General features: G+C 42.0%; 1 protein-coding gene across 7 annotated transcripts in view; it reads left to right on the forward strand.

Annotated features, from left to right (window-relative positions):
- Window positions 1-27,323, forward strand: part of DTNB (dystrobrevin beta) — a 216,508-nt gene that overhangs the window by 115,547 nt on the left and 73,638 nt on the right. The gene's annotated exons all lie outside the window — the stretch shown is intronic.

Here is a 27,323-nt window from a genome sequence, read left to right on the forward strand (position 1 = left end):
TGTGAAATGTGTTTTCTACATATGTCTTCAGCTCATAGGAAATGGATTTTTGTTGTATGGTATGATGTTGAATAACACACACACACACACACACACACACACACACACACACACACCATTTTGCATTTGAACAATAACTTGCTTCCAAAATCTTTGTGTGTAGAGGTAATAATTCATTTCTCTCATGGCCTACTATTATTAGTGCAGTCATTAAAATTAAAATTTCCAGAGCTGAGATGTAGCTCAGTGCACACATAGCATGCACAGGCTCTGGGCTCAGCATCTGATAGTGCATAAATAAGGAAAAAAATTGTTTCCAAATAGACACAGGCTGAGTTCTGGGATCCTTATTCTGTTCTTTGGCCTTTGCCCAAAAATCCCCCTATCTTGGTTACTATAGAGACTTAGTAATATTTTTCAACAGTGTCTTCTTTATCTTGTCCTTTCTTGTTTCTTACAAATTTTGGAACCAGCTTATTGGATTCTTCATGAGATTTTTACTGACTTATTGAACCCAAAGGCCAAATTAGAATTGACATTTTTTTTTAATACTAAATTTTCTGTTCCACAAACATGGTCTGTTTGCATTCACTTAAATGTCTTTTTATGCCTTTAAGTAAAGTTTATATTTTTGACCTAGAAGAGTTGTTTTATTTGTTAGATTAGTTAATTTATTTTTTGAGTTTTGGGGTTATTTTGCTTTGTTTTTAGACTTTTAGAAATTAATTGTGCCTTTGGGGGAGCAAAAGGTCTTACTCTGATGACTAGAAACCCGCATACAGTACTGAGTAGAAAGGGTGTGATGAACATTCTTGTGTTATAGGGATCTCAGAGAGAATATCTGCAGCTGTCATGTAGTAAAGATGGATTTGGTTTTATAGATTATTTAGGTTAACCAGCTTCCTTTTTATTTCTAATTCCAAAGAGTGCTTTAGTTTGGCGATGATTGTATGATTTTCTTTTTCCCTGTTAGTGAATGTAGTGAGTTGTATTAGTTGGGGTGTGTCCGTGTGTTTGTGATGCTAGGGATTAAACCCAGGGCCTCCCACACGTGAGGCAAGTGCTCTCCACCACTGGGCTACATTCCCAGCCCTATTTTTAAAAATCATTCTTACATTCCTGGAACAAACCAAAGTTGGCTCTCCAACGTGTGGCTAAATTCTGTCTAGTGCAGTTTTGTTAGGTTTGGCGCTGTTTATCAGTGAATCTGAACTTCAATTTTCCTTGTTTATTTTTCTCTCTTTTTTTTTTAATAAGTAAGAAAGACTTTAAGACAAAACAGCATTACTATACAGCCAAATTTCAATATCATTTAAAAACATTTTTGAATGGTATATATATGCATGAATGTGGGGATCAGAGGTCATTGTTGAGTGTCTCTCTCAGTCAGTTTCCATGTGACTGAGTTTTAAAGCAAGGTCTCCCACCCTGGAACTCTTTATTGAGCTTCGGGGATCCACCTGTCTCTTCCTATCCCTGCCACCACTGGAGCTGCAGGTGTTGGCTGCCTCACCCAGCCTTCTACGAGAGTGTGGGGATGCAAACTCAGGCTCTTGTTGTGTGTACATGGCAAGTGATTTACCAGCTGGGCTAGTTCCCCTGCCGCTATTGTGTCCTAAGAAACCTTGAGCTGAGAGATAGCTCAGTTGGTGAAGTGATGTGCAAGCATGTGGACCTGATTCCGAACTCTAGAAGCCATGTTAAAACACTGAGCATGGTGGCACACACTTGTAATCCTGGTGCTTGAGAGATCAAGACGAGTGGATTCCGCAGGCTCACTAACCAACCATTCTAGCTTAATTGACGAGCCCCAGGCCCTAGTGAGAGACCCTGTCTCAAAGAAGAACAGTACCCAGTGTTGACCTGTGACCTCTGCATGAACATAAACACACATACACAAACACACACCCAAATTATAATTATAGAACAACTTAAAAAACTATTTAGATACCAACTAAAAGCAGGAACTATTAAAGAATAACCAAAACGTCTCAGCAGGTAAAGGTACTTGCCACTAAGGCTGACAACGGGAGTTTGATTCTTGATTCCAACATGATGGAAGCAGAGAACCAGGTCTTCCAAGTTGTCCTTTGACACACATGCATTGCTCTCTGTTCTCTTCCCCTACCCTGCACCTCATTCATTCATTCATTCATTCAGTGCCTGCAATTATGTGAAAATGCATGACAAGTATGGTAGACTTTAAGACCTCTCCTGGCTAGGGTAGTGGTTGCACACGCCTTTAGTCCCACCACTCAAGAGGCAGAGTCAGGTGGATCTCTGAGTTCAAAGTCAGCCTAGTCTACAGAAAGTTCCAGGACAACCAGGGCTACACAAAGAAATCCTTGAAAAAACAAAAACAACAACTCTTCTGTCCATTCTGAGGTACTCTTGCTCAGCTTTCTAGAGTTAATCAGTAGTTGACTTTATGAACAATGGTAATATCAAAGAAAACTTCCAAAACATCTAAAAGAGATTGATATTCTAGCTGAAGTGAATTTGTGTTCTCAGAAGCCAGATTTCATAGACACTAAATCTAGTCACAAGTGCTTGCAGTCGACTTGGAAACCCTGAGCGAGACTGGTCTTTTTCATGGTGCCCTCTCACCTCTGTCTGCATCAGCCTCCTATATCATTTTCCATAGCTCCTCATCAGTCACATTCCTGCTGATGCACTTTAGGTCTGTGAACAGACCTTCCCCTGTCATCGACATTAGAGCCGGAAGGCTTTCAGGGTTTCTGTCTGTCTTTTTCAGACATTTTCTGAGTCATCTCTATGAAGCAGTCACTAAGGTTGGCTTTCCTTCCTTTACCAGTTTTGCTATCATTTTCTCAACTTCTTCTTTGCTGGGTTCTCATCACTGTCCTTAGCGCCCCTAAAACTAGAGTTACAGATAGTTGCACCACCAGGTGGGTAGTGGGGATCAAACCCTGCTCCTCCACACACGCAGCAAATGCTCTTGACCTCTGAGCCATCTTTCTAGCCGCAGTCACTGAACTCTACCTTCTTCCTAACATGGCCATAAATTAATTTCCATTCTCTGCTTTTCATTAGCGCTGTCCCTTTAATTGGTTTACTTAGACAGGTTGTCATGCCCAGTCAGCTGGGGCTGCTGGAACCCCAGCTTTTGACTAAAAACTCTGGCTACATCAAACTTTTACAGTAGGATAAGTATACCGTGGTCATTTATCCAAACTTCAAAAATATGCAATTTGTATGAATACATAAAAACATATAGAACATAAGCAACAGACATTAGTGGAATCAGGAATCAAAAGGTAAAGTACACTTTGTCTTACTTGACATGTCACTTCATAATTAAATTTTAATTTTGTACCATGTAACTGGTGTCAGATCAGTACCTTATTTACTTATTTATTTATTTATTTATTTATTTATTTATTTATTTAGTGTGTGTGTGTGTGTGTGTGTGTGTGTGTGTGTGTGTGTGTGTATGCGCGCATGACATTCTTATGCCATATGGAGATCAGAGGATAACTTTTGGGAGTCAGTTCTCTCCTTTAACCATTTGCATGCTAGGACAAGCTATCACACAAGTACCTTTAGTCGTCTCACCAGTTAGATACATGCCTTTTAAAGCTGTCTGAAATTTTACTTCAAAGAATAGCTTGCTTGTGTTAAATATTCTTTAGCAGTCTGCCTTTGCCATGTTTTGAACTAAATACCAAGGAGCTTAGAGATTTCTTTAAATCTCCTAAGAATTTCTTGATGAACCAGTTTTATGATTTCTGATCAGTTTCACAATTGTTCCATTGTATTCAGAAGAACTATCCTACTTACTTTGAATCTTTGGAAAATAATGTCTCATATTTGGCCTAATATACAAACTAATTCTGCAACAAGATGTCTTTACCTTATGGTCTGTCTTTATCTTAGTGCCAAGCTAGGAAATGCACTCATGAAGAATGACATTTACAACGAAGCCAGAGATGACTAGGAATTAGCTGGGGAGGGTGGAGTGTCCTGGCAAAAAAAGTCATTTAGGACTGGAGCCATGAGGCTCCAAAGTGGGCTGCCAGGGAGGCGTGGGCTGCAGTGAGTTGATGGGCATTATCCTGAACTGAAGATTTGTAGATAGGAAGCCTTATTAAGTTTTCCATTTAAAAAATTTAAAAATAAAAGCAAGCAAAAACCCCACTGTTTATCATGCTGAGATAAGGAGAAGGGTAAGAATGAAAGAGGAGAGACCAGCTGAAGAAATGTCATCATGCACCAGAAAGCACGATGCTTTGGACTGTTGTGATCACGGAGGTAGATGTTAGAGAGACATTAGACACCTTAAGTTTAGGGCTGGGAAGATAGCTCACTGTATAAAGCGCTTGCCGCATAAGCAGGAGAACCAGAGTTCAGATCCCCAGATCCCACATCAGAGCCCAGCAGGCACAGCAGCTGCCTGTAACCCCAGCACCCAGGAGACACAGACAGGATGCCCAGGGCATGTTGGCTAGCTCGACTAGTTGGAATAGATGAGTTCTGGGCTCATCAAGAGACCATGTCTCAACACATAAAGAGGACAGTGACCATGGAAGCCACCTGACATCAACTTTGGGCCTCTATACACATGCACACATGTGAACACATGCAAACATAAACACATATGTGCTCAAATAAATACAGCTGGCTGGATGTGGTGATTCACATCTTCAACTCCAGCACTTATGAGTGTGACAGAAGGATTACTGTGAGTCCCAGACCAGCCTGAGCCGTTGAGTGAGACTCTGTTAAAACAAACAAAGCAAAAGACTAAACTAAACTTAAAACTCTAAGGTTGAGGGTCAGTGCTCTGTCTCAGAGAATAAATGTGCTTGCCACCGAGACTGATGACTTGAATTTACTTTCCAAAAACCCACACAGTGGAAGGAGAGAACCAAATCTAACAGTTTTTCTGACATGTGTGTGTACATGCTTGCACACTATATGATAAATTAATTTTTTTAAAAATATAGATCATTGGGTAGGAGCACTTACTACCAACCTTGACAACATAAGTTTGATACTTAGAACCCACATAGTGGAAGAGAGAACCAGTTTGCCACAAGATTCTTCTAACTTTCACTTGTGTACCATGCTGCGCCCTTCCCAAACAAAATAAATAAAAGTTAACAAAACAAAAAGCTGTCCTAGGTTTTTATGGTAGCTCATGCTCATAATCCTAGCCCTTAGAAGGTGAAAGCAGAAGGATTGTTATGAGTTCCAGGCCAATCTAGGTTATGGAGTAAGACTTTGTCTTTAAAAAAGAAATGTATGTAAGGCTGAGTGGAAAAGTTGAGGCAGGAGGATCTCTGAATTCAAGCTCAGCCTAATCTACACGGTGAATTCCAAGTTAGCTAGGGTTACCTAGTGAGACCCTATCTTTTAAATAGGAGGAGGTGGAGGAGGAGGAGAAGTAATCACTGATGGAGCACACCTTTAGTCCCAGCCCTCAGGGAAGCAGAGGCACGCAGATATTTGAGTTTGAGGGCAGCCTGGTCTACACAGTGAGTTCCAGGATAGCCAACAAACAAACAAACAAACAAAAAAGTGGGTGTGGGTGGGAAGTGTTAAGGAGGTGACCTAGCTGTAAAGTGCCTCCTGTGCAAGCCTGAAGACTTGAGTTTGGATTCTCAGAACCCATGTAAGAAGCCAGACACACTGACCTCTGCCTGTAATCCTGGTGCTGGGGCAACAGGCAGATCCCTGGAGCTCATTGGCTGCTCAGTCTGGCTAAGCAGATGAGCTTCTGGTTCAGTGAGACCTTGTCTCAAAAAATTAAAAATATCAAGGAAAGACAACTGGTTTCAACCTTCCCCCCACCCCCAGGCCCCAAGCACATATACTGTATGCACAACAAGCACAAAAAAATACCTTACGTTTTACCACTATTGCATAAGAAGAAAGAAACTTCAAACTCTAACCATAGTGTAGTGGCACACGTCTGTAAGCCTGGCACTCAGGAAGCAAAGGTGGGAGGGTCAGGAGTTCAAAACCACCTCCAGCTATCTTGTTTCATATAGCCTTAGCCAGTCTAGGCTACATGAGACTCTGTCTCAAAAAATAAACAAAAAATTCAAAACTGTTGTAGGAATTTGGAGTGGGAATTTAAGCTGACTATGAGATAAAGTATATTTGACTGTTTCATTGTTTCCGTAGAATAGGGATTTGTTCAGGTCCACAGACTTGATAGTCATTTGTTGAAACTGGGGACTCCCAGTGGCCTAGTGTTCTTGCTTCTTTAACCCTCACAGCAACCCTTCCAGTACAGCTGTCACTAGCCTGTTGAAAAGCCAAGTGTGGCGTTGGTGAGGTTGAATGAGAGCTCTGTCGTCACATAGGAACAAAGCAAGGTTGTTCTTCCCAGCCCTTGCTCCTTTTCACCTGCTTCCTGTAGTGCTAAGAAGCCCTTAGGAAGAAACAGGCAGTAGTTAAAGTGTGGCCTGAACCAATGGTGAGTTTCAGAAACAAGAGGGAACTCAGAGTAACTGTGACTCGCTTGGTTGAACTGTAGAAGGAAGCGGTGGGATGTGTCGGGAGGAAAGCGGGCCCTCAGTCCACTCTGTCAGTTACCTCAGGATATTCTTTAAGGTCAGTGTGTGTGCAACAGCCTCTAAGAGGCTCCGATTCCATAAGTAACTCAACACCTTTCAAGTCTTTTCCTCGAGGAAGTTGAAGTGTGTCACAAAGATGTGTACTCCAGAAGGCTTTGCCTTGCTCTCCGCTGAATTCTCCGTGTGTAAAGTAGTGCCCGGAGCGTGGTGGGCACTTCAGTGTGTTGAAGTATAACGAATGACACATACTGTTTTATGTTTTTCTCTTTTCCTTATGAAAGTCATAATGATCATGTCCCTACACTTCCCGAAAAACTCCACTAGATGGCAGCCATACTGCCTTATGTCCTTTTGGGGGCGGGTGAGACTATCAAGTAAACAAGGTTTCTAAAATCTCAAGGCTTGCGTTCAAAACAAAACTAATTTGTCTCTCAGCACTCTAGCAACCTTTCTTCTAAATCCCTGGGAAAAAAACTGTCTTTTGGTCCAAACATTTTCATACAACTTGCGGCTCTTGATGACTTTGATGAACCTTCTGCTGTTTACTTCAAGCAATTTGTTCTTGTTAAGGGTCTAATTATCCAACCACACAGTCCTTACACCTAATTCTTTAATTAGAGGTTACTCACTGTTTCACTTCAGTTTGTGACTATTTATTTCTGACAGAAAGCAAAACTAACTGGTATTGGTTCGTGTCTATATTATTTTCATATTCTGGCAAGAAGAGCAGGGTCACATCCTTCTGCCTGTAACTGGGAGTCGTTGAGTTTTTAACAGAGTTGCCACATTGCAGCTCACAAGTGAAAGCCAGCTGGTGGCCCATTATCTAGGATTGACTTTCTTATTTTTAAACCATTAAAGATAATTTGGGGGGTATGGTGCATGTGCATGTGCATGTGGGTACACTTGTGTACATGCGAGTGAAGCCAGAGGTCAGTGTCAGGTATGTGTTTATAATTACTCTCTACCTTATTTTTAAAATTACATTTATTTATTTTATGTGTAGGGGGAGTGTGCTTGTGCGTACAGTGGGTCTATGGAGGTCAGAGGGAAATGTATGAGAGTTGATTCTCTCTACTGTGTGGTTACTGGGTATTAAACTCAGGTCATCAATCTTGGCAACAAAGGTCTTCACCCACTGAAGCCTCTTACCAGTCTTCTACTTTTTTTTTTTCAGACAAGGTTACTCACTGAATCTTATCTCTCTGCCTACCCTGCAGGCGAGCAGCACCACTCATGGCTTTTTACATGGATTCAGCAGTTATTGTGCCAACAGAGCCATCTCACTGGCCCTTAAGCATAAGTCTTAATTTATCTTTAGATTAATAAAATTTTAATAAAACTAAATTTTATTAAATTATTTATAAAATAAAAATAAGTTTCAATAAAAAGATTATGAGCCATGCCTATAATCTAAGTACTCTGGAGGTTAAGTAAGGAGGATTGCTCAGTGATTGAAGCCAGCCTTGGTGAGGTCGGTTGTCAAGTGACGTGCAGACATGCAGAAGTCAGAGGTTGATGTTGGGTGTCTTCTCAGCTGCTTGCCACTCTGTTTGCTGAGGCAAGGTCTCTTGCTGACCCGGAAGCTTTCCAATTTGGATTACTTAGCAAGCCAGCTTGCTCCCGGTATCCATCGTCTTCACCTCCCAAACACTGGGATTGCGTGTGGGCCACCATACCCACCTGGCTTTTGTGTGAACTCTAATCCTCCTGCTTACATGGCAGTATTTTTCCCACCCTGCCATCTCCCCAGCCCCAGGATCTTCCTGAGCCTCTGGTCGTACAGTCTCTACCTGTGAAGTGCTGGGCTTATAGGCATGGACTACTCTCCCTAGTTTATATAGCACAGGGAATCAAATTCAGTGCTTTATACATGCAAGGCAAGAATTCTACCAACACAGCTGTATCCCCAGTCTCTCTCTATATATTGTTCATAGCTGTTTACAGTTACAGTGACAGAATTGAGTTGCTGTAACTGACACACTGTAGTCCTCAAAGCCTAGCATTCATTACCTGGTCCCTCATTTAAAAAAAAAAAATCTCGCCAACCTCTGCTTTTAAGGAAGCATAAATGAAAACCGACAATTTTGAACACTTTGTGCTTTGTATTGTTTTTCTCTGGATGCTTGTCATTTTGAGTCTGTGGTCTAGGATGACTTTCCCAATTAACAGAAGTCTTATGTCTTGTTAGAATGATTTTGAAAACGGCCTTGGTAGCATGATTTGGAACTTCCCAGTGCTCCATCAAGCACCTAGAATTGCAGGCCTATACCATTTGACGTTGTGGGAGAAGAAAAGTTGCTTTTGATTTCCCTTTTCATACAGCGCAGAGTGTAACCGCTGGCATGGCCCTCGGGCCGCAGCACAGTTGATTCCAACTTATCTTCACAGCACTGGGATGGTTTTGAAGACCTAGCAGCTTACATGGTGCTCTTTAAAGCCCAGGCTTCAGAAGATCCTGCACTGGCAGCTGTTCAGGCGGAAGGTCCCTAAATCATTGTCATCTTCTAAATTTAGAGTGGCTTGCTAACCCTGAAACTATGCATCCCCAGCAAAAATGAACACAGAAGATAGTACAGTAACAGCCCTAGAGATAGGGCGAGGGTTTGCCTGAGCATGTGTATGTGTATAGAGATGGATACTACATACACTCATGAATCCACACCTGTGTGTGTGTGTGTGTGTGTGTGTGTGTGTGTGTGTGTGTGTGTTACTTCTCTGTGTGTATGGGTCCATGTGAACAGCAATGTGGTTATTGATTGTGGTGAGTTAAGGAGATCCTTAAGCTGCCAGAGTTTAATCCTAGGAGGGTAATTAATTGTTTATAAGCAGCTGAGTCACACCTTGCCCTTGGGGTCTTCTTAGATGTTTAATGCTGGAGCACAGAAAACCACCTGCTTTTAAACTCGAACTCTTACATAACCACAAATTGTCATGCCTTGGCTTTTTTTAAACTTTTTTTTTTTTTTTTAGTTTTAAACATTAAAAAATTAATGGGTATTTGCTTACATGTATATCTGCACACACACATGCATGAAGTGCACTTGGAGATCAGAAGAAGAGGTGTTAGAGCCCTTGAAATTGAAATTACAGAAGATTATTAGCTGCCAGATGGGTGCTAGGAATCAAATCTGGATGTTCTGGAAGAGCAGCCAATATTCTTAGCTGCTGAGTCATATCTCAGCCCTTTGCTTTCTTTTTCAAGTGTGTGTGCTACATACATCTGCATATAGATGTGTGCATGTAGGTGTGCATGCATGTGCGTGCATGTGGAGGGCAGAGATTAATGCCAGTGTCTTCCTTGGTTGTTCTCCACCTTACTTTTCAGTCCAGGTTTCAGTTGAACCTGGGGTTCATTGGTTCAGACGGCCTGTTGGCCAGTGAGCCCACCAGCAGCACTGGGGCTCTGGAAGTGCTGTCGTCTCAGCTTTCCTGTGAGGACTGGGACTCTGAACTAAGTTCCTCATGCTTGCTTAGCAAGCACGTTACCACCTAAGCCGTTTCTCAAGTCCCTTCTTTTTAAAAATATTATATTAAAAAGATATAAAATGGCTGAGGAGATGGCTGAGTGGCTCAGAGGGCTGGTTTCTCTTTCAGAGGACCTGAGTTTAATTCTCAGCACCTGCAAGGAGCTGACTCTCCCAGGATATCCAAATCCTTCTTTTGGCCTCTATGGGTACTCCACACCCATGGTACATGGACATACATATAGGCAAACCCATACACACAAAATTTAAAAAATATATTTTTAAAACACATAAAAAGTGTCATCTTAACAAATTTTAAGTATGTAGTTCATAAGTCAATAGGATTCACATACCATAAAATTTGCTCACTGTGGCAAGTCACTACTTTTACTAAATTTATAGCATTTTGTAACCATCACTACCATCCATCTGGCTTTAGATATTTCCATCATCCAAAGTAGTTACTATGATTTACTATAAATTGCAGCTCATAGTTCCAGCCCTGTCTTAGTTACTTTTCTATTGCTGCAAAGAGACACTATGATCAAGGAAACTTAGAGGAGAGATAGCTTACTAGGGCTTATAGTTCCTGAGTATTAGAGTCCATACCCATCACAGCAGAAGACAGGGATAAGGCTAGAGTGTAGCTGAGAGCTCACATCTCAAAAACAGCACACTGCAGAGAGAGGCAGGGGATAGCTGGGGGTGGCATGTGAGTTTGAAACCTCAAGGCTCACTCCCAGTGGCACACCTCCCCTAGGAAGGCCATACCGCCTAATCCTTCCCAAACAGTTCCACCAACTGGGAAACAAGTATTCAAACATAGGAGCCTATGCAACCATCCTCATTCAAACCACCGGAAGCCCCCAGGCATCTACCAGTCTGCAGTAGTTCCTCTTACCCATTAAGGATGCATTCGAAGTCCCCCATTGGGTGCCAGAAACTGGAGATAGTACCGAATCACTTGTATGAGTGTGTGTGTGTGCCTGTGTGTGAATGTACATTTAATATGTATGTATGTGGGGAGATAGCTCAGTGGGTAAAGCACTTGCTGACATACCTAACAATCTGAGATTGTATTCTCAGAACTCAAATAAAAAGCAGGAGACAGTAGCACAAGTGTCTATTTTCCAAGCATGTTCCAGCCAAGAGATGGATGGAGACATTCTGGAAGATTGTGGGCCAGCCAGCTTAATATATGCAGCCATGAACAAGAACAGAGATCCTAACTCAGACAAGGTAAAGGCAAGACTGACATCTGAGGACAGATGAACAGACAGGCAGATACACACACACACAAACACACACACACACACACACACACACACACACACACACACACACACACACACTTGCAATCAGGTATAAGCGCTAAGAACAACCTATATTTAAAGCTGGTTTTTTAGGAGAGAAATATGGGGAAAGGGAGGAGAATAGGGTTTTTTGAGAAGAAGGCATGTTCAACATTCAATACATACCTGTAAGAAAAAATAATTGCCTTTAATCCCAGCACTTGGGAGGCAGAGGCAGGCAGATGGATGCATCTCTGTGAGTTCCAGGCCAGCCTAGTCTACAGAGAGAGTTCCAGAACAGCAAGGGCTACACAGAGAAACCCTGTCTTGGGAAGAAAGAGGGAGGAGGAATAAAAAGAAAAAATAATTGGAGACTTTCATTTTTTTATTACTTGTATATGATTTGTCAGGCAGGCGTGTGGAGGCCAGCGTACATCTGTGTAGGGTTCCTCTTCTTTCACATTTGCACGGCTGTGGGAATGGAACTCAAGTTGCCAGGTTTACACAGCAAGTGCTTTCCCAGGTTAACCATCATCTCCTCAACCTGGAAAAATTTTTAATTAAAAATTTAAAATATATTAAAAGAACTGTTCTTTTTGGATCTTCTCTGCTTTGCCTGTCAGTAACCTGAGTCTTCTATGAAGGATTGCCCTTAAAAACCTTAGCCTCAAATAATCTCCTCAGTGAAGTTCCAAGGAACCCGAGCTCCAAATTCAAACTGGAGTAAGAAGTAAAAGAAGCCATGATAAAGTCCCTCAGAGATTATAAGTTGTCAAATATAAAGTTTGTTTACATATTATAACAGTAGGAGTAGGTTAAACATGGAAAGTGTTATACAATTTTTTCAAGACACCTGTAAAAGTAGCAGAAAACTTAAAGCAAAATCAAATCAAATTTCTAAGAACTAAAAAAATAACTAGAAACCTCAATGAGAGAAAATAAATATCAGGTTAGACATAAGCCTAACCTGGACAGGGAGAGAATTAATGAACTGACGGATAAACCCAGAATATTAGAATATAGAGCAGTGAGATGGAGATGAGTTCTGGCATCCAAGTAGAGAGTTAGCCTTGCAGACGCAGAAAATAGAGGTAAAACAATGGCAGAGCTCAGCAAATTCCAGGGATTGTTTTTAAAGGAAGGCTGGGCATGCAGGATGTGCCGCACAGTTACTCAGATGCTCTGCAGCTGTAATTTCACCTTTAAAGAGGCAGAGCAAAAGGATTACTGCGTGTTCAAGGCCATCCTGGACAACAGAGCAAGACCCTATCTTGAAAATAAAAGGATTTGGGGGCTGGAGATGACTCAGCAGTTACGGACCCTTAATGTTCTTGCTAACCATTTATAACTCCAGTTCCAGAGAATCTGGTTCCTATTCTGACCAAAACAGGTACCACGGGGTGCTCATAGAGTGTTTGAACTTTGGAAATATAAATTTGGGAACTGGCAACTTGTAGATGATATTTAGTACAGAGGAGAAAACACAAAGATCAAAACTGCGATGAGTCGATTACTTCTTTAGATGGCTGGTACACTTTTTGTAATTTTTTTCTAAGATGCAGCATGAAGACACCCAAGACTTTGGTATTCTTGGGCACTCTCTTTGATAGTGTTGAACTTGGTCAAAGGTGGTATTCTGTATTATAAGGACTCTTTAATAAAGACAGTTTTCTTTGGCTGTCCTAGAACTTACTGTGGACCAGGCTGGCCTTGAACTCACAGAGATCCCCAGCCTCTGCCTCCTGAGTGCTGGGGTTAAAGGTGTGTGCTACTATGCCCAGCTGGAACAATCTTTCTAAATATGTTTGTGTGTGCTTAAAAATATGATCACCTGGTTGAGGGAGGATCTCTACATTGCCAATCATATCAAGCCTACTTTTTGGGTTCCGAATTAAGTAAATTCATTCTTTAGTTTAAGAACACACTGGATGACTGTAGAATTATGCCAGCTGGCTTGGCATTATGGAAGGAACTGCTGTAAACTTTCTGTTGATGACATTAGGTGCAGAAGAGCAGCTTTTATCTAGTCTTCACAGAAACAAAGATGACACCTTGTTGGTAATTGTCTGCTGGCTCAGGGAACCTGTGACAACAAAGTCACTGATGTCGGGGATGTAAGACTGGATAAAACTGAGTCACGATGGATCCTTCGCATTTTGTGATTGATGTAGATGGAGAGAAACTGGACATAGAATGAGCGTTGATAAGCTTTTCCTTGTCAAGGTAGAGTGTGTGTGCGTCTCTCTCTCTCTCTCTCTCTCTCTCTCTCTCTCTCTCTCTCTCTCTCTCTCTCTCTCTGTGTGTGTGTGTGTGTGTGTGTGTGTGTGTGTGTGTGTGTGTGTGTGAGTACTCTGACCTGGACACAGGCTGGAGCAAGGGGAAGGGAGGGGGAGAGAGAGAGAGCGCTCTGAACATTTCTTGTGGTTTTGGTGCTAAGATTCAAATGAACATTTGAACAGAAATCAAACTAGCTTCCTTGAAGTAAGTTTTAGTCTGAAATCATGGATTACAAGTCATCCAGCTTTGACCTTTGGAATGTAGTGTTAGCTTTTCCTTGTCCCTTGATTTCCACTGGAGTTAGCTCACTAGGTTCTGTGGAGAAGAACTGCTATGACATTGGGAAGAGATGCATTCCATCCATAGGTCAGTTCAGAAGAGGGTTTTACCTTAAAATTTTGGAATTTTCCAACTCATAGATAAGCGGTATCTTTCCATTTATTTAGATTGTCTTTAATTCCCATGATGTGTTTATAGTTTTAAGGACACAAGACTTACTTACACTTTGGTTAAGTTTATCATGGGTATTTCATTACTTTGATGCTATTGTCAGTAAGTTTGTTTTCTAAATTTTATTTTCAGATTGTTCACTGTTAATATTTAGAAATACAATTGATGTTTTGTTCATTGATATTGTGTCCTGCAGCTGTGCTGAACTCAGCTCAAATAGTCCTTTTGTGTGAGTTCTTGTGGGTTTTCTACATGTGCGATCATGTCATATGAAAATCGAGATGGTTTTGCCTCTTCATACTCTAGATGTCTTATTTCTTTTTCTTATCTAATTGTACGGTGCAGCTGTGTGCTTTTTGTTTGTTTTTAAGATAGGTTCTTACTGTATATCCCAGGCTGATCTCAAGCTCATGGTCCTCTTGCCACAGCCTCCTGAGTCCTGGGATTACAGTGTGGAACTCTGTCTTCTGGGAGTTACATGCCATTATCACCCTGAAATTAGAGCAGCTGTGGTTTCTTGGTGAGACCCTCACAAGATCAGACCTTTTACCTTCCCTAGGAGAAGAGTGACACCCTCAGACCCTTATCCGAGAGCCCAGCTGCACACGGTTTTGGGGCATGCTAGGGAATGCTGGATAGGGCTTTTCGGGATGCAGTTTCCCAAGAGTCACCCATGCTTTCGTCCTATAAATTCATGTTCACCTGAACATGAGTGGACGCCTTTCTTAAGTCACTTGTCCAAGGTGAGTAGGTATTTTCTCTAAGAAAAGTCACACAACACAGATATGTGACACTACATTCAGCCCCAAGAGTGGCTTAGCGGGTCTAGTTGGCCAGTTGTGTTTGGCATATATGCACAGTGCTGCTGCTTCCAAGGGTTCAGATATTCTCTGAAAGTTTTATTTAAGCGTCATGACTTCTCCCACTGTGGAATTTTTGCCCTCTCAAATGGCCTGTCTGTTACCCTTCTTTAGTCCCCTGTCTAGACATTTGTCTCATTAAAATTCAGTTCAGGTGAACCTTTCACTAGTAGGCACTTTAGAGTTTCAGCTAAGATACTGTTTGAAGTCGGCTAGAATGTTAAGTAGAATCATAAAAATTTCAGATCTAAAAGAGCCTTGTTCATTATTTTGTTGTGGTTGCTGATGTTTGAGATAGGGTCTCTTGTAGCCTAAGCTTTAACATGGAGCCATAAAACCCCTGTGTAGCCAAGGATGACCTTGAACTTCTTGGCCCTTCTGCTTCCATCTCCTGACTGCTGGGTTACAGGTGTGTTCCACCCTGCCCGGCTGAACAGATGTTTCTTGAGTTTCTGCCATGTTACAGTTATGGTTTTAAGTCTGCAGTATGAATAAAATAAATAGAAAGGTGAAAGAAATCCTATGGGCCCTGCCCTCACAAGGTTTACAAGCTCCTAGGCCAGCAAGACAGCTCAGTAGGTAAATGTGCTAGCCTCCAAGGCGATGACCTGTAATCAAGCCTGGGGCCCACATGGTGGAAGGTGAGAACCGACTGCTGCGAGTTATGCCTCAACCTCATCCATGCACCATGGTGTATGCAAGTGCACACATACTAAAGACACACAAATAAATATACTCTTGAGTGAAAGCAGTAGATAAATAAAACACTAGTTATATGTAATTGCAAACTGTAGTAAGTACTAAAGGAGAAAACATCTGGATATTAGGGGAGAATGCAGCAGGAACATCTCATTTAAATTTTGTAGTTAGGAAAAGAGTTGTCAGATTTTTTATAGAGCAGTAGAACATGTTATCAGTCTGAAGCCTTCAGTGAAGCACATCTTAATGAACCAAGAATGGAGTTGGGGTGGATCCCAGAAGCAACGCCTCCACACAGACCAGCCCCCTAAGCCCCAGCTCCCCCACACTATTGTTTTCCACTGCCCCTGTTCCTTTGTAATGTACATCATTTTAAAGCTATACCTTTTCAGGAGTGTTTTGGTTGGTTTTTTGTTCATTGCTTTTGTTTTGCTGTGTATGTTGTGTTGTGTTTTTTGTTTGTTTTTTTATACACAATCTTTCTGTAGCTCTGGCTATTCTAGAACTCTATGTAGAGCGTGCTGGCCTTGAAATCATGAGATCTACCTATAGACATAGGTGCTGGGATCCCAAGTGGTGGGATCCAAGGTGCACCACCACCTCCCTGCCAAGTAAGAGGGTTTCAATATGTTGTCCTTTTCCCCCCAAAATTCATCTTATTACTTTCACACTGCCAATCACATTCTATACTGTGTCCCTCCTGTATATCATTAGAGCCTGTGCCCTTGAAAGATGCTAGCCACTGGCATTATATCTAACTGTATTTCTAATGTATAAACTTTCAGGTGTGTGTGTGTGTGTGTGTGTGTGTGTGTGTGTGTGTGTGTGTGTTTTCTCACCTTCCCCCTTGCTGAGGCAAGCTTTCTCTTGTTCCTGCTCAGCCTGAGTGATGCTCCTGTCTCCACCTCCCATTGTAGGAGTGCTAGGTTAGAGATGTGCATCACTGCGCCCGGCTTTTCCCTATGGGCTACTGAGATCAGACTTAGTCATTAGGTTGTGTACTCTGAGCTTTACACACTGAGCTGTCTCCTTGGCCCTGTGAATCCATTTTATTCTTTAGCTTTTACTTTTCATGTCAGCATTTATATTAGCAGTAGTGGTAGTTAGCTGATCTGTTGGCTTGTTATTTAAATAAACAGTGGACTTCTTTGCTAGGTACTTAGGTTCTTAGTCTCAGATTTATTTTTACCTGCTCTATTTTTATTGTAAGTTTTTATATATCTTTTATTATGTTTTGTTTTGCTTTCATTTTATTTTGGCACAGAGTTCAGCACCTCTATTTGAGTAGAGTAGCTTATTAAATATATAATGAAAGGAGGCTGGAGAGATGGCTCAGCGGTTAAGAGCACTGGCTGCTCCTCCAGAGGTCCTGAGTTCAATTCCCAGCAACCACATGGTGGCTCACAACCATCTATAATGAGATCTGGTGCCCTCTTCTGGCATGCAGATAGAACATTGTATACATAATAAATAATCTTTAAAAAAAAAAAAAAATATATATATATATATAAATATATAAATATATAAATATAATGACAATCGAGGTATTGGGAGGCTGAGGCCGCACTGTAAGAGCTGATGATCTGGGGCAGAGTGGTGATATGATGAGAGCCTTGTGTGGGGATCAGATGAGCGTTAATAGTAACGCAAGGGTCTCTGGACGCCAGCAAAACCACTATTCAAATAAGACTCAGCAAGCCAAGGTAGAGACCAGAAATGAGGATTTAATAGTTCCTGACCCCACAAAATAAGACTCTAAGCATCAGAGACATGTTCATCATGTGACCATTCTGCTGCCTGAGCTCTCAAAGCCTGCTCAGCAAGTCTCACTGTTTGGCCCTTTGTTTCAGCTGCCCTCTGAGGAGCTGTCTGGACACATGGAAGGTGTGGACAGATACTGTTGGCCTGTCTTTATACCTTTGCATTCCCATTAACCCCATCCAGACCAAAAAACAAAAAAACAAAAACAAAAAACAAAACAAAACGAAACAACAACATCAAAAAACAAAACAAATCAAACCTCACTTTCTCCCAGTGGCTCCTCAAATGGCTTCACGGACACAGGACTGCAGGCTACTCTCCCGTATAGTAGTTGGGAGCAGTTGGCGTGAGGAAGGGGAGATCCTGGGGTGGAGACGGGATTTCTTTTTTCTTTTTTTTTTAATAATTTATTTATTTTTATTGTATGTACATTGGTGTTTTGCCTGTGTGTATGTCTGTGTGAAGGTGTGAGATCTTGGAGTTACAGACAGTTGTGAGCTGCCATGTGGGTGCTGGGAATTGAACCTGGGTCCTTTGGAAGATCAGTCAGTGCTCTTAACCGCTGAGCCATCTCTTCAGCCCTGGAGAGGGGATTTCTGAGGTCCCTCTGGGCCTTAAGTCATTGACTGGGTTACTGATTTGCAGCAGAGCTTGGATTCTGATGCAGGTGAGTATTTTCAGTTTTATACTTTGACAGAGCACTGCCTACTCCATGTCAGCTGCATTTGACTGCCTAAGGGGCTGACTGGTAGGGAGGGCTACCCTGGGCTTTGTGCCTGCTCTTGCCCAGGATGTCCTATGAGGCAAATTGCCCTGTAGAGCAGATCCTTTGCTATATGATGGCTGTGTTTCCTTGGAGATAACTGTGTAATGTCAAAGACATCAGTCCCACAGAGAAAGAAGCAGCATCTGCCGTGGAGGGCAGAGGGCAGAGAGCAGAAGCTTTTCCTTGCCTGTGTGTTTTTGCTGCTGGACTGATGGTGGTTGTATTTAGTTTTGGCAAGATGTTAGAGTCTTGGATGATCTAGAGGCTCTGGAAGTCCTCAAAGTTGCTATGAAAGGGCAGCCCACTACATCTTTCCAGTCCAGTAGAATCACTGAGAGTTAAGGGTATTTGTGTCTATTTTCAAAGACAGATTTCAGTAGTGCCCATGTGAACAGGTCAGAGGATGACATTACATCACACACTGCACTCACTGCTCTGAGCAAGAGCTTTTGGGGGAGGCATTTACATTTTCTTTTAAGTTATGTGTGTGGGTGTGTGTGGGGGTGTGTGTGTGTGTGTGTGTGTGTGTGTGTGTGTGGGTGGGTGGGTGGGTGTGGGTGTGGGTGTTGTTTGGGAATAGAGGGTATTTTGGATGGCCTGGAACTCACTCTATAGCCACAGGTGGCCTGGAACTGATTCTCCTGCCTCTAATCCCTGAATGGTGGGATTACAGGTTACTATTAAGTAGTTAATTTGCTAATTGTTTTATTTCATAATTTGATCCTTTTCTATAGCTAGAGCAATGTTTCTCAGCATGAGGATGTGACCCCTTGGGCAGTCGAATGACCTTTTCTAAGGGTATCTTGCATAACAGATATTTGCATTGCAATCATAACAGCAAAATTACAGTTATGAAGTAGCACTGAAAATATTTTTTTTTGCTTGGGGGTCACCACCACACAAGGAACTGTGTTAAAGGGCCACAGCATTAGGAAGGTTGAGAACCACTGAGCTAGAGAAAGACACCTAGGTTCCTCTCCATGTGTCTGGATATAGTGTGTAATGGTAAACGTACAAGAAATAATATAGGGTGACACACGCCTTTATCCTAGCACTTGGGAGGCAGAAACGGTCGTATCTCTGAGTTTGAAACCAGCTTGGTCTACAAAGTAAGGTCCAGGCCAATCAAGGCTACATAGTAAAACCCTGTCTCAACATCCTTTTCCCCCTAAAAAAAAAAAAAAAAAAAATTTAATTACTATGCAGCTGGCAAGGAGGCTCAGCAGGTAAAGACTGGCCACCAAAACTAAACCCCTGAATGTAGTTCCTGGGGCCCACATGTTGGAAGCAGAGAACTCCTGCAAGTTACCATCTGACATTCACACATGTGCTATGGTGTACACTCTCCCCCACCACACGGTAAGGAAATAGACATAGTTAAAAAAAAAAAAAAGAATTAATATGCTAAACCTTTGCTTCCTGAAAAAAGAAATCATTAAATAAGATCTATATCCCAAACGGGTTATGTTGAACTACTAGAAATAGCGATTGAAACATAATTACTCATTGATTGATTAACAGATTAATTACAGTCTGTTTAGATTAGATGTTGATTTGGAAATTATGCATATCTTCTGTGGGTTACTCTTCTTGAATGACTATTAAAATGTAGTTCCTGGATGTCAGAGAAACCTCACTGGTAGTAAGTATGTACAATATTTATGCTATACTATAATACCACACTGATTTTTTTCAAAGATTTATTTAGTTTTATGTGTGTTGGTGTTTTGCCTGCATGTATGTGTGATGGCACCATATCCCCTGGAGGAGCTGGAGTTACAGATGGCTGTGAGCTGCCATGTGGGTGCTGGGAAGGAGACTCAGATCCTCTGGAAAATCAGTACATGCTCTTAACCACTGGGCCATCTCTCCAACCCCCAACTATTAACCTTATGACTTTCAAAAGGGCACTTTAATTTTTTGTTGGTTTGGTTTGGTTTTAGTTTTTTGAGATAAGGTCTCTCTAGCATAGGCTGTCCTGGAACTTACTGTAGCCCAGGCTGGCATGAAACTCACAACATTCTTCTTACACAGCCTCTCGTGCTGAAATTAAAGGTAAGAACCCCATGCCTGGTTTAGTTTATTGTTGAACTTCTCTGCTTTAGCAGATCATCATAGAACCTACTAGAATAATAGGAGGTAGTTTGTAACTTAAGTAGAGACAGAGAGCAAAGCACCACACTATTCAAAGAGGATAGCTATGGTGAGCTGCGCTTAGCATAACTATTGCCTGCAGACACAGCATTCTGTGAGAAAAGAATAGAGTCATAACAATGAAAAGAACTTTAGGCCCTGCCTGTCTTAATATTTCACCACAGCAATAGAAGTCTCTTCACCATAGTGATGGCTGGTTTTCTTTCTAGACAATATTATTTCCACTCGTGAGATTAAGGAATAGGTTTATAAATTTGTGAGAATAATGACTAGAAAGAAAGACATCTTAGGCTGGGGCTTGGGCTGATGACTCAGTGGCTTGTTTGCCATGCAAGTATAAATACCTGAGTTTGGATCCCCTTTCCCACTAACAGAAACAAACAGACCAGAAAATCTGTTAAAGATACCCAAGTGCACATCTGGGACCTGGCTGCCTAGGTGGAAAGTTGTGGGACTGTGAGCTTAATGTCTGTAACTAAAAACTGCTCGGAGGTCCTGGAGCAAATTCACACACAAACAGTGTGAAAATCAAGGCAGGGCTAAGGTCTATAGCAGGGGCAGCCCTGACAGCCAGGGGCTGTCACTCCTCCACAAAGCTTCCACAGCAGTGGTGCTGTGCATCTGATGAATTCAGAAAGCCAAAGCATGGCCTGCAGAAATGGCTCAACCATTAAGAGCCCTTACTGGCTCGAGAGGACTCAGATTTGGTTCCTAGCACTGAGATGGCAGCTCACAGGCCTCTGTAACTCAGTTCCAGGGAATCCAATGTCATTTTCTGACCTCCATGGCACTGCATGCAAGTGGTGCATATACATACATGGTAGCAAACACACTCATACACATAAAATTTAAAACATGCCTTAAAATAACAAAAAGCAAGGTGTAACTCTTAGTGACGGTCATGTGCCTGGTGCTAAATTTTTGTTGGGGTTTAAGTCTGGCAGATAATTGGGTCACTGAATTACTTTATTATGTTGTTTTACTAAGATTAGGAACCTTACAAAGATTAGATGAGCTTTGAAATTATGATGATATTTTTAAGTCATTCTAAATAAAACAGAGTTACATTTTTTAAGGATATAAGTTATTCTGTTATATGTAGTTTTCTTTGTAACAGAGTAAAAGTTTACCCAGCACTTGGGAGGCAGAGGCAGGCAGATCACTGTGAGTTCAAGGCCAGCCTGGTCTACAAAGCAAGTCTAGGACAGCCGAGGCTACACAGAGAAAACCTGTCTCAAAAAACCAAAACCAAAACCAAACAAACAAAAACAGAGTAGAAGTTCAGCTGCTAATGGCAGCACACACTAGTAATCCCAACGCTATGAGGTTGAGCTGCTAAGACATGGAGCTCCAAGCCTGCCTGGTTAAAAAACAAACAGAAACCAACGATTGTGTGTGGATGGACACTTATAATGCATTGGTAATGGTGTCATAGAGAGCCATACTCTGGGACCAGCGTTGTTGTTGCACCTTTGAAAAGGTTCCAATAACTATAAACTAACATTCTGTTTTTAAGGTGTTTGTGTATTTGAATGTTTATGCATGCGGGTTCCCCAAGGAGGCAAGAAGAGGGCATCAGATCCCCTGGAGTTAGAGTTACAGGCAGTTGTAAGCTGCCCTGATGTAGGTGCTGGGATCTCCACTCCAGTCCTTTGTTAGAGCAGCAAGTACTCTTGGTTGTTAAGTCCTCTCACTTGCCTGACATGATTGTTCTCAATTTAGACACTGAAAAAATAGCTTTAAGCCAGCATTTTGCTGAAAGGGCAGCACTCAAAGGCAGTTGAGGCACCAAACTACCAGCCTTAAAAACAGCAAGAGCCGCTGCCTTGGTTCACAATACTGGTCGTCTCACGATTTGGCTTTGTAACCTCAAGAACATCATTAACTCTAGGCAGGTATGTGGATCGCTGTATGAAGCCAGCCTTGTCTACATAGAGTACCAAGACCTCCGGACTACAAAGAGAGACCCTGTCTCAAAATAGATAAATACATAAATAAATCATTACAGCTCTGCTGTACCTCTGCTTTTAAACATAAGGTTTAAATGTGAGTCCCTGGAAGATATCTACACTGAGACTGGTACCTATTCAACACTTAGTACATAGTGTTGTTGTTAATGACACACTGCACTGTTTGTCACTGAGCACAGATTAGATTAAATGGAAGAGAAAATGGCAGAGCAATTAAGTAGAGCGGGAGATGCCACCCCAGCTGCAAACATATATATAACGTTCACCAAGAGTTTCACTAACACTAAATTCACACATTCTCTGCTTCTGCACTTCACTGTGTTCGCAACATGGTGCTGACTCAAAACCAACACATACTTACTGAGTACTATGCTTGGCACTTGAAAGATGACGACAGAAATACCACACAAGTTTCTTACAGTCTAAGAGCAGCGATAATCCAGACTTAGCCATGGTGTTTTCTTTACTTCCTTTTAGGGGGGAGAAGGGATGTTGGGAAGATGTGAAACTTTGGAGATATCCAAACCATGTAACAGGTCTGTAAACAGAGGAGGTTCAGACACATAGCCCCGAAACGGCGGGGGAGTGAGTAGTCTGCAAGTGTTAGTATCCGTTTGAGACAGGGCCCTACCTGTCCTAGGCTGAGTCCGACCCAAGGGTACCTTCTGAGACTAGGTTTACAAGTCTGCACCACCATGACCATTGTTTATTTGGCATTTGCTTATGTGTTTATTTCAATCCAAGTGCTGGGGATCAAACCTACGGATTTATGCATCCTAGGTAAGCAATTCTATCATCAGCTGAGCTGCTTTCACAGCCCTGCTTGAAATCTATTTATTTATTTATTTATTTATTTATTTATTTATTTATTGAGACAGAATTTCATTCTGTAGACCAGGCTGGCCTTAAACATATGGAATGCATAGTGGCCTCAAACTTGAGGTAATCCTTCTGCCTCAGCCTCCTTGGTTCTGGGAATAGAGGCATAAACCAGCACACCCAGATTATACTTATCTTTAAAAATCACAACTACAGCTGGGCAAGGGAGCCATTTGTAATCACATGTATGTATGTGCAGTGTATGCATGGCTGGTGCCGTTAGGTTTCCTAGGACTGGAGGTATGGACAGTTGTGAGCTGCCAGGTGGGTACTGAGAATTGAACACAGGTGTTCTTACCCAGAGTCATCTATTCAGCACCTGGTTAACTAGGAATTTAAGGCTAGCCTGGGCTACAACATGAGCCTACATAATAAACAAAAAGTAAACAAAACCCACCAACTAAAAAAAGAACAATAAGTCAACCGAGGTCACATTGGGTTATTTTGTTTGTTTTGTTGTTGTTTGGTTGGTTGTTTTTTGGTTTTTGTTTTGGCTTGGGGATACTTAATTCAGGTGGGATGTGGCGGTGCACACCTGAATCCTGCCTCAGGATCCTGAGGAGAGAGAGACAGGATTGCAAGTTTGAAGTCAAGCTGGGTAATTTAGGAGACTTTATCTAAACCAAACAGAAACAATCCATTCAGGGCTTATTATACTGACTGAACTTCATGTCCTGGCCCTCACCTACCTTTCCTGATACACCTTTAAGTGCTTTTGAATCTAATCAAATGTACTGCACCCAATGTGTAATGCATTTTTAAATACCCTTTCTTTCATAATGCTTTCCTGCACCTGGGAGGCTCTTCTCACTCTCACTTCCTGTGATCTTTCAGACAGGAGCACACTCTGATCTTCCTTTGGTACTCCCAGTGCCTGTGTTTGCGCTGCCACACCCTTACTTGGCACTGTGATTGCATATCTGTCACCAAATATGTATAGTTAACTATTGAGATAAAGACTTATCTTTTATGAATATGAACTCATGAAATAACCTCTTATCTTTTTATTAAGAAGTAAAAAGGGGGCCTGGAGAGATGGCTCAGTGGTTAAGAACACTGCCTGTTCTTCCAGAGGTCCTGAGTTCAAGTCCCAGTAACCACATGGTAGCTCACAACTACCTATACCTTCTAATGCCCACCTCTAATGTAAAGGTGTGCATGCATATAGAACACTCATATAAATAAATAAAATCTTAAAAAAAAAAAAAGAAATAAAAAGGGCACCCGGCACTAAAGCAGAGGGAACAGATCTCTTAAGTTTCTGTGAGTTCAAGGCCAGCCTGTTTACATAGTAAGATCCTGTCTCAGAGCAAACAAACAAAATAACAGAGACCCAGGGAGATGACTCAGTGGTTAAGAGCACTGGCTTGTCCTAAGGGACCCGGGTTGGGTTCCCAGCACCCACATGATGCTTCACAACCATCCATAACATTAGTTTCAGAAAGTCCAACACTTGCTTCTGACCTCCTCGGGTACCAGGTGGTACACATGTGGTGCACAAACAGTCAGGCACATAAAAAAGTAAAATAAATAAATGTTAAAAATAAATAAAAAGCCACTGTGGCCACAACATAGATGTAGTCCAGTGAGTGAACATTTGCCTAGTATACCAGGGCCCTGGGTTCCACCCAGAATTCCTAGCATGTAGGAGGCTGAGTCAGAAGGATTGCAAGACTAACCTGGGCTGTATAACAAGATTCTGTCGCAATACAAACAAAAGTCAAAAAGACTCTCGGGTTGGGGAGACAGTGGGTAATAATGTCTGTCCCACAAGCCTGAGGCCTGAGTTTGAACCCTCAGAACCTGCATAAAAAGCCAGGCTGGTGGGGACACACTCCTGTAACCCCGGTGTTGTAGGGGGTGGAGACAGAAGGATCCATCCCTGGGGCTACTGGTTGTCAGCCTCGCTCTAAGTTCAGTAAGAGACCCTGTCTCAAGGGAATAAGGTGGAGCATGGCACACAGGACAGCCAACATTATCTGGCATCTGCATGTGTGCACACCTGCACACACGTATACATATACCTCTGTATCTTTTCCTCACCCCCACCTCCCTCAAGGGGGGCCTCCCAAACATTTTTAAAATCTCTTTTCTGAATGGCAGATTATTTTCTATCTTCTACCTGTATCATCTGTCTGCTTCTATCTATTCATTTAAGGAGGGTCATCTTTTTGGAAAAGAGGGAACTTTATTATTTTTTACAATATATATATTTTGCCTGTATGTATGTATGTAGGTATGTATGTATGTATGTATATGTACCATGTGCATGCCTGGTGCCTGCAAAGGCCAGAAGAGGGTGTCAGATCATCTGGAACTGTAGTTAACAGCCAACTGTAAGCCACCATGTGGGTGCTGGGAATCGAACCCAGGTCCTGTGAAAGAGCAGCCACAGGGGCATTTGCTAAGAATGCCTCAGTGCTATTGGCTTTCCCAGTGGCCTGCGGCTCTAGTGACAAGCCCATTCTGAGGACCTTCTTGAGACTTGCATGTGCTAATTTCATTGTTCAGAAAAGCTTCATTGTCTCTTTAGTATGAGGTCCCAATCTAGAAAGGATGTGGACTTGAGGGCATAGTATTAGACTATTCCAGAATACAATGTAGCCATGAGTGTCTGGCTTTCCACTTTTGGGAAGAGGCTTTTCTATGTGTGAAAAGGTAATAAATAAATAGTTGGCTGTGATATTTGCCAAGAGATATGAAGACTTTCATAGCATCAGACCAAACTGCTACAGATCATGACATTTTTCTCACATGTACTTATGTTCAAGAAATTAAATTTTTTCTATTGTATTTATTTATTCTGAGAGTGTCAACAAGAAAATGGATGCATTTCTGTATTCAGTCAGAAGTTATCTAATGGAAAAATGATATATAAACAATATATTCAAATAATGATAAAAAAAAAAAGAAAATGGATGCAGTAGTTTCTTTAATATTGAAGTAAAGCAGATAGCTACATTAGTTCTGAAGGCAACAGGGAATGTCATTATTTTGGAAGTGGATGTTAATAATACACTAAGAAGCAAAGCCAATTTGTCTCTGGCCGGCATGTGTCCGCTGCCCTAGGAGTGTGAACAGCTACTCCTCTTACTCCATAGGAAACATCTCCTTGTTTCAAGCAGGACAATTAATTTAAAAAGACCCAGAGGCAATAGTATAAATTTAGGACTAAAAGTAAGCCAATCTGTCTATTCTCTTCCATCATTAGTCAACCTAAAGCAATTGGTTAATTGATTATAACTCAGTGTAGCCATTAGCATTAACATGTTTGAAGGGCTAGATGTTCGTCTGGAGACAAGAAGTCAGATGAATAGCGTAGAATTGAAACCTAACCTGGGAAGGTATATTTCTGTTGACAAGCAGAGCCAAGCAAACACTGTGGCTCAGGCCTTTCATCACAGCACCTGTAAGGGTGAAGCAGGGTGCTAATTTGGACAATCTGCTGAGACCCCACCTTTAAAAAGAGAGGGGGAGGGAGAGAAAGAAACCCAGAGGCCTAACTGCCTCAAATCTACTCCTTGCAATTCACCTTCCATTTTGAATTTCCTCCTTTAAATGGGAAAACATTTTTTTTAAGGTTCCCTACTCAGAAATTAAATTAGCTTAAGGAGAAAGTGGAGTGCCATGGGTAGATGGAGAGAGTTCTCTCTTTTCCTCTGGCTGCTCTGCCTTTCCCTGAGCTAACTCCCCAGAACCTTTATGTGAACGTACAGTGCAACCTACAAAACAGTAAACAGCCACAGCTGTGACTAGGCAGTGCTCATGTAACTTCCTCAAGCCATTTTGTGCAAGTCACTCTCTCAGAGGCAAGGAGGCCCTGGAAGCTAAACAGGTATTTCTTCCTGGAGAAGAAACCACAACTTAGCAGTGGCTGCACTACTAAAGACAATGGCATCCCTTTCCCCAGTAGCCCTTAGCTGCCAGCAATATCTCAGAAAGGAGTAGCGCCCCGTGAGCCCTTCTCCCACACACAAGGAAATGCTGGCAGGCCCGGCTCTGAGCAGGTTGTATTCAGGTAAGCAGAGCTGCAGTGAGTTCATGACTGAGCCAGCGTGTCATGTCAGATGTGCAGAAGACAGGGTTTCTCAGTACCCTTCCTCTGTACCAGCTCCTCTATCCATCCCCTCTCTCTTTTGTGATGTTCCCTGGGCCTTGGATGGGTGATACAGATAATCCATTCAGGGGCCAGCACTCAACAGT

Source organism: Acomys minous, assembly GCF_964271855.1.
Source record: "Acomys minous genome assembly, chromosome: 8".
Lineage (NCBI taxonomy): Eukaryota > Metazoa > Chordata > Mammalia > Rodentia > Muridae > Acomys > Acomys minous.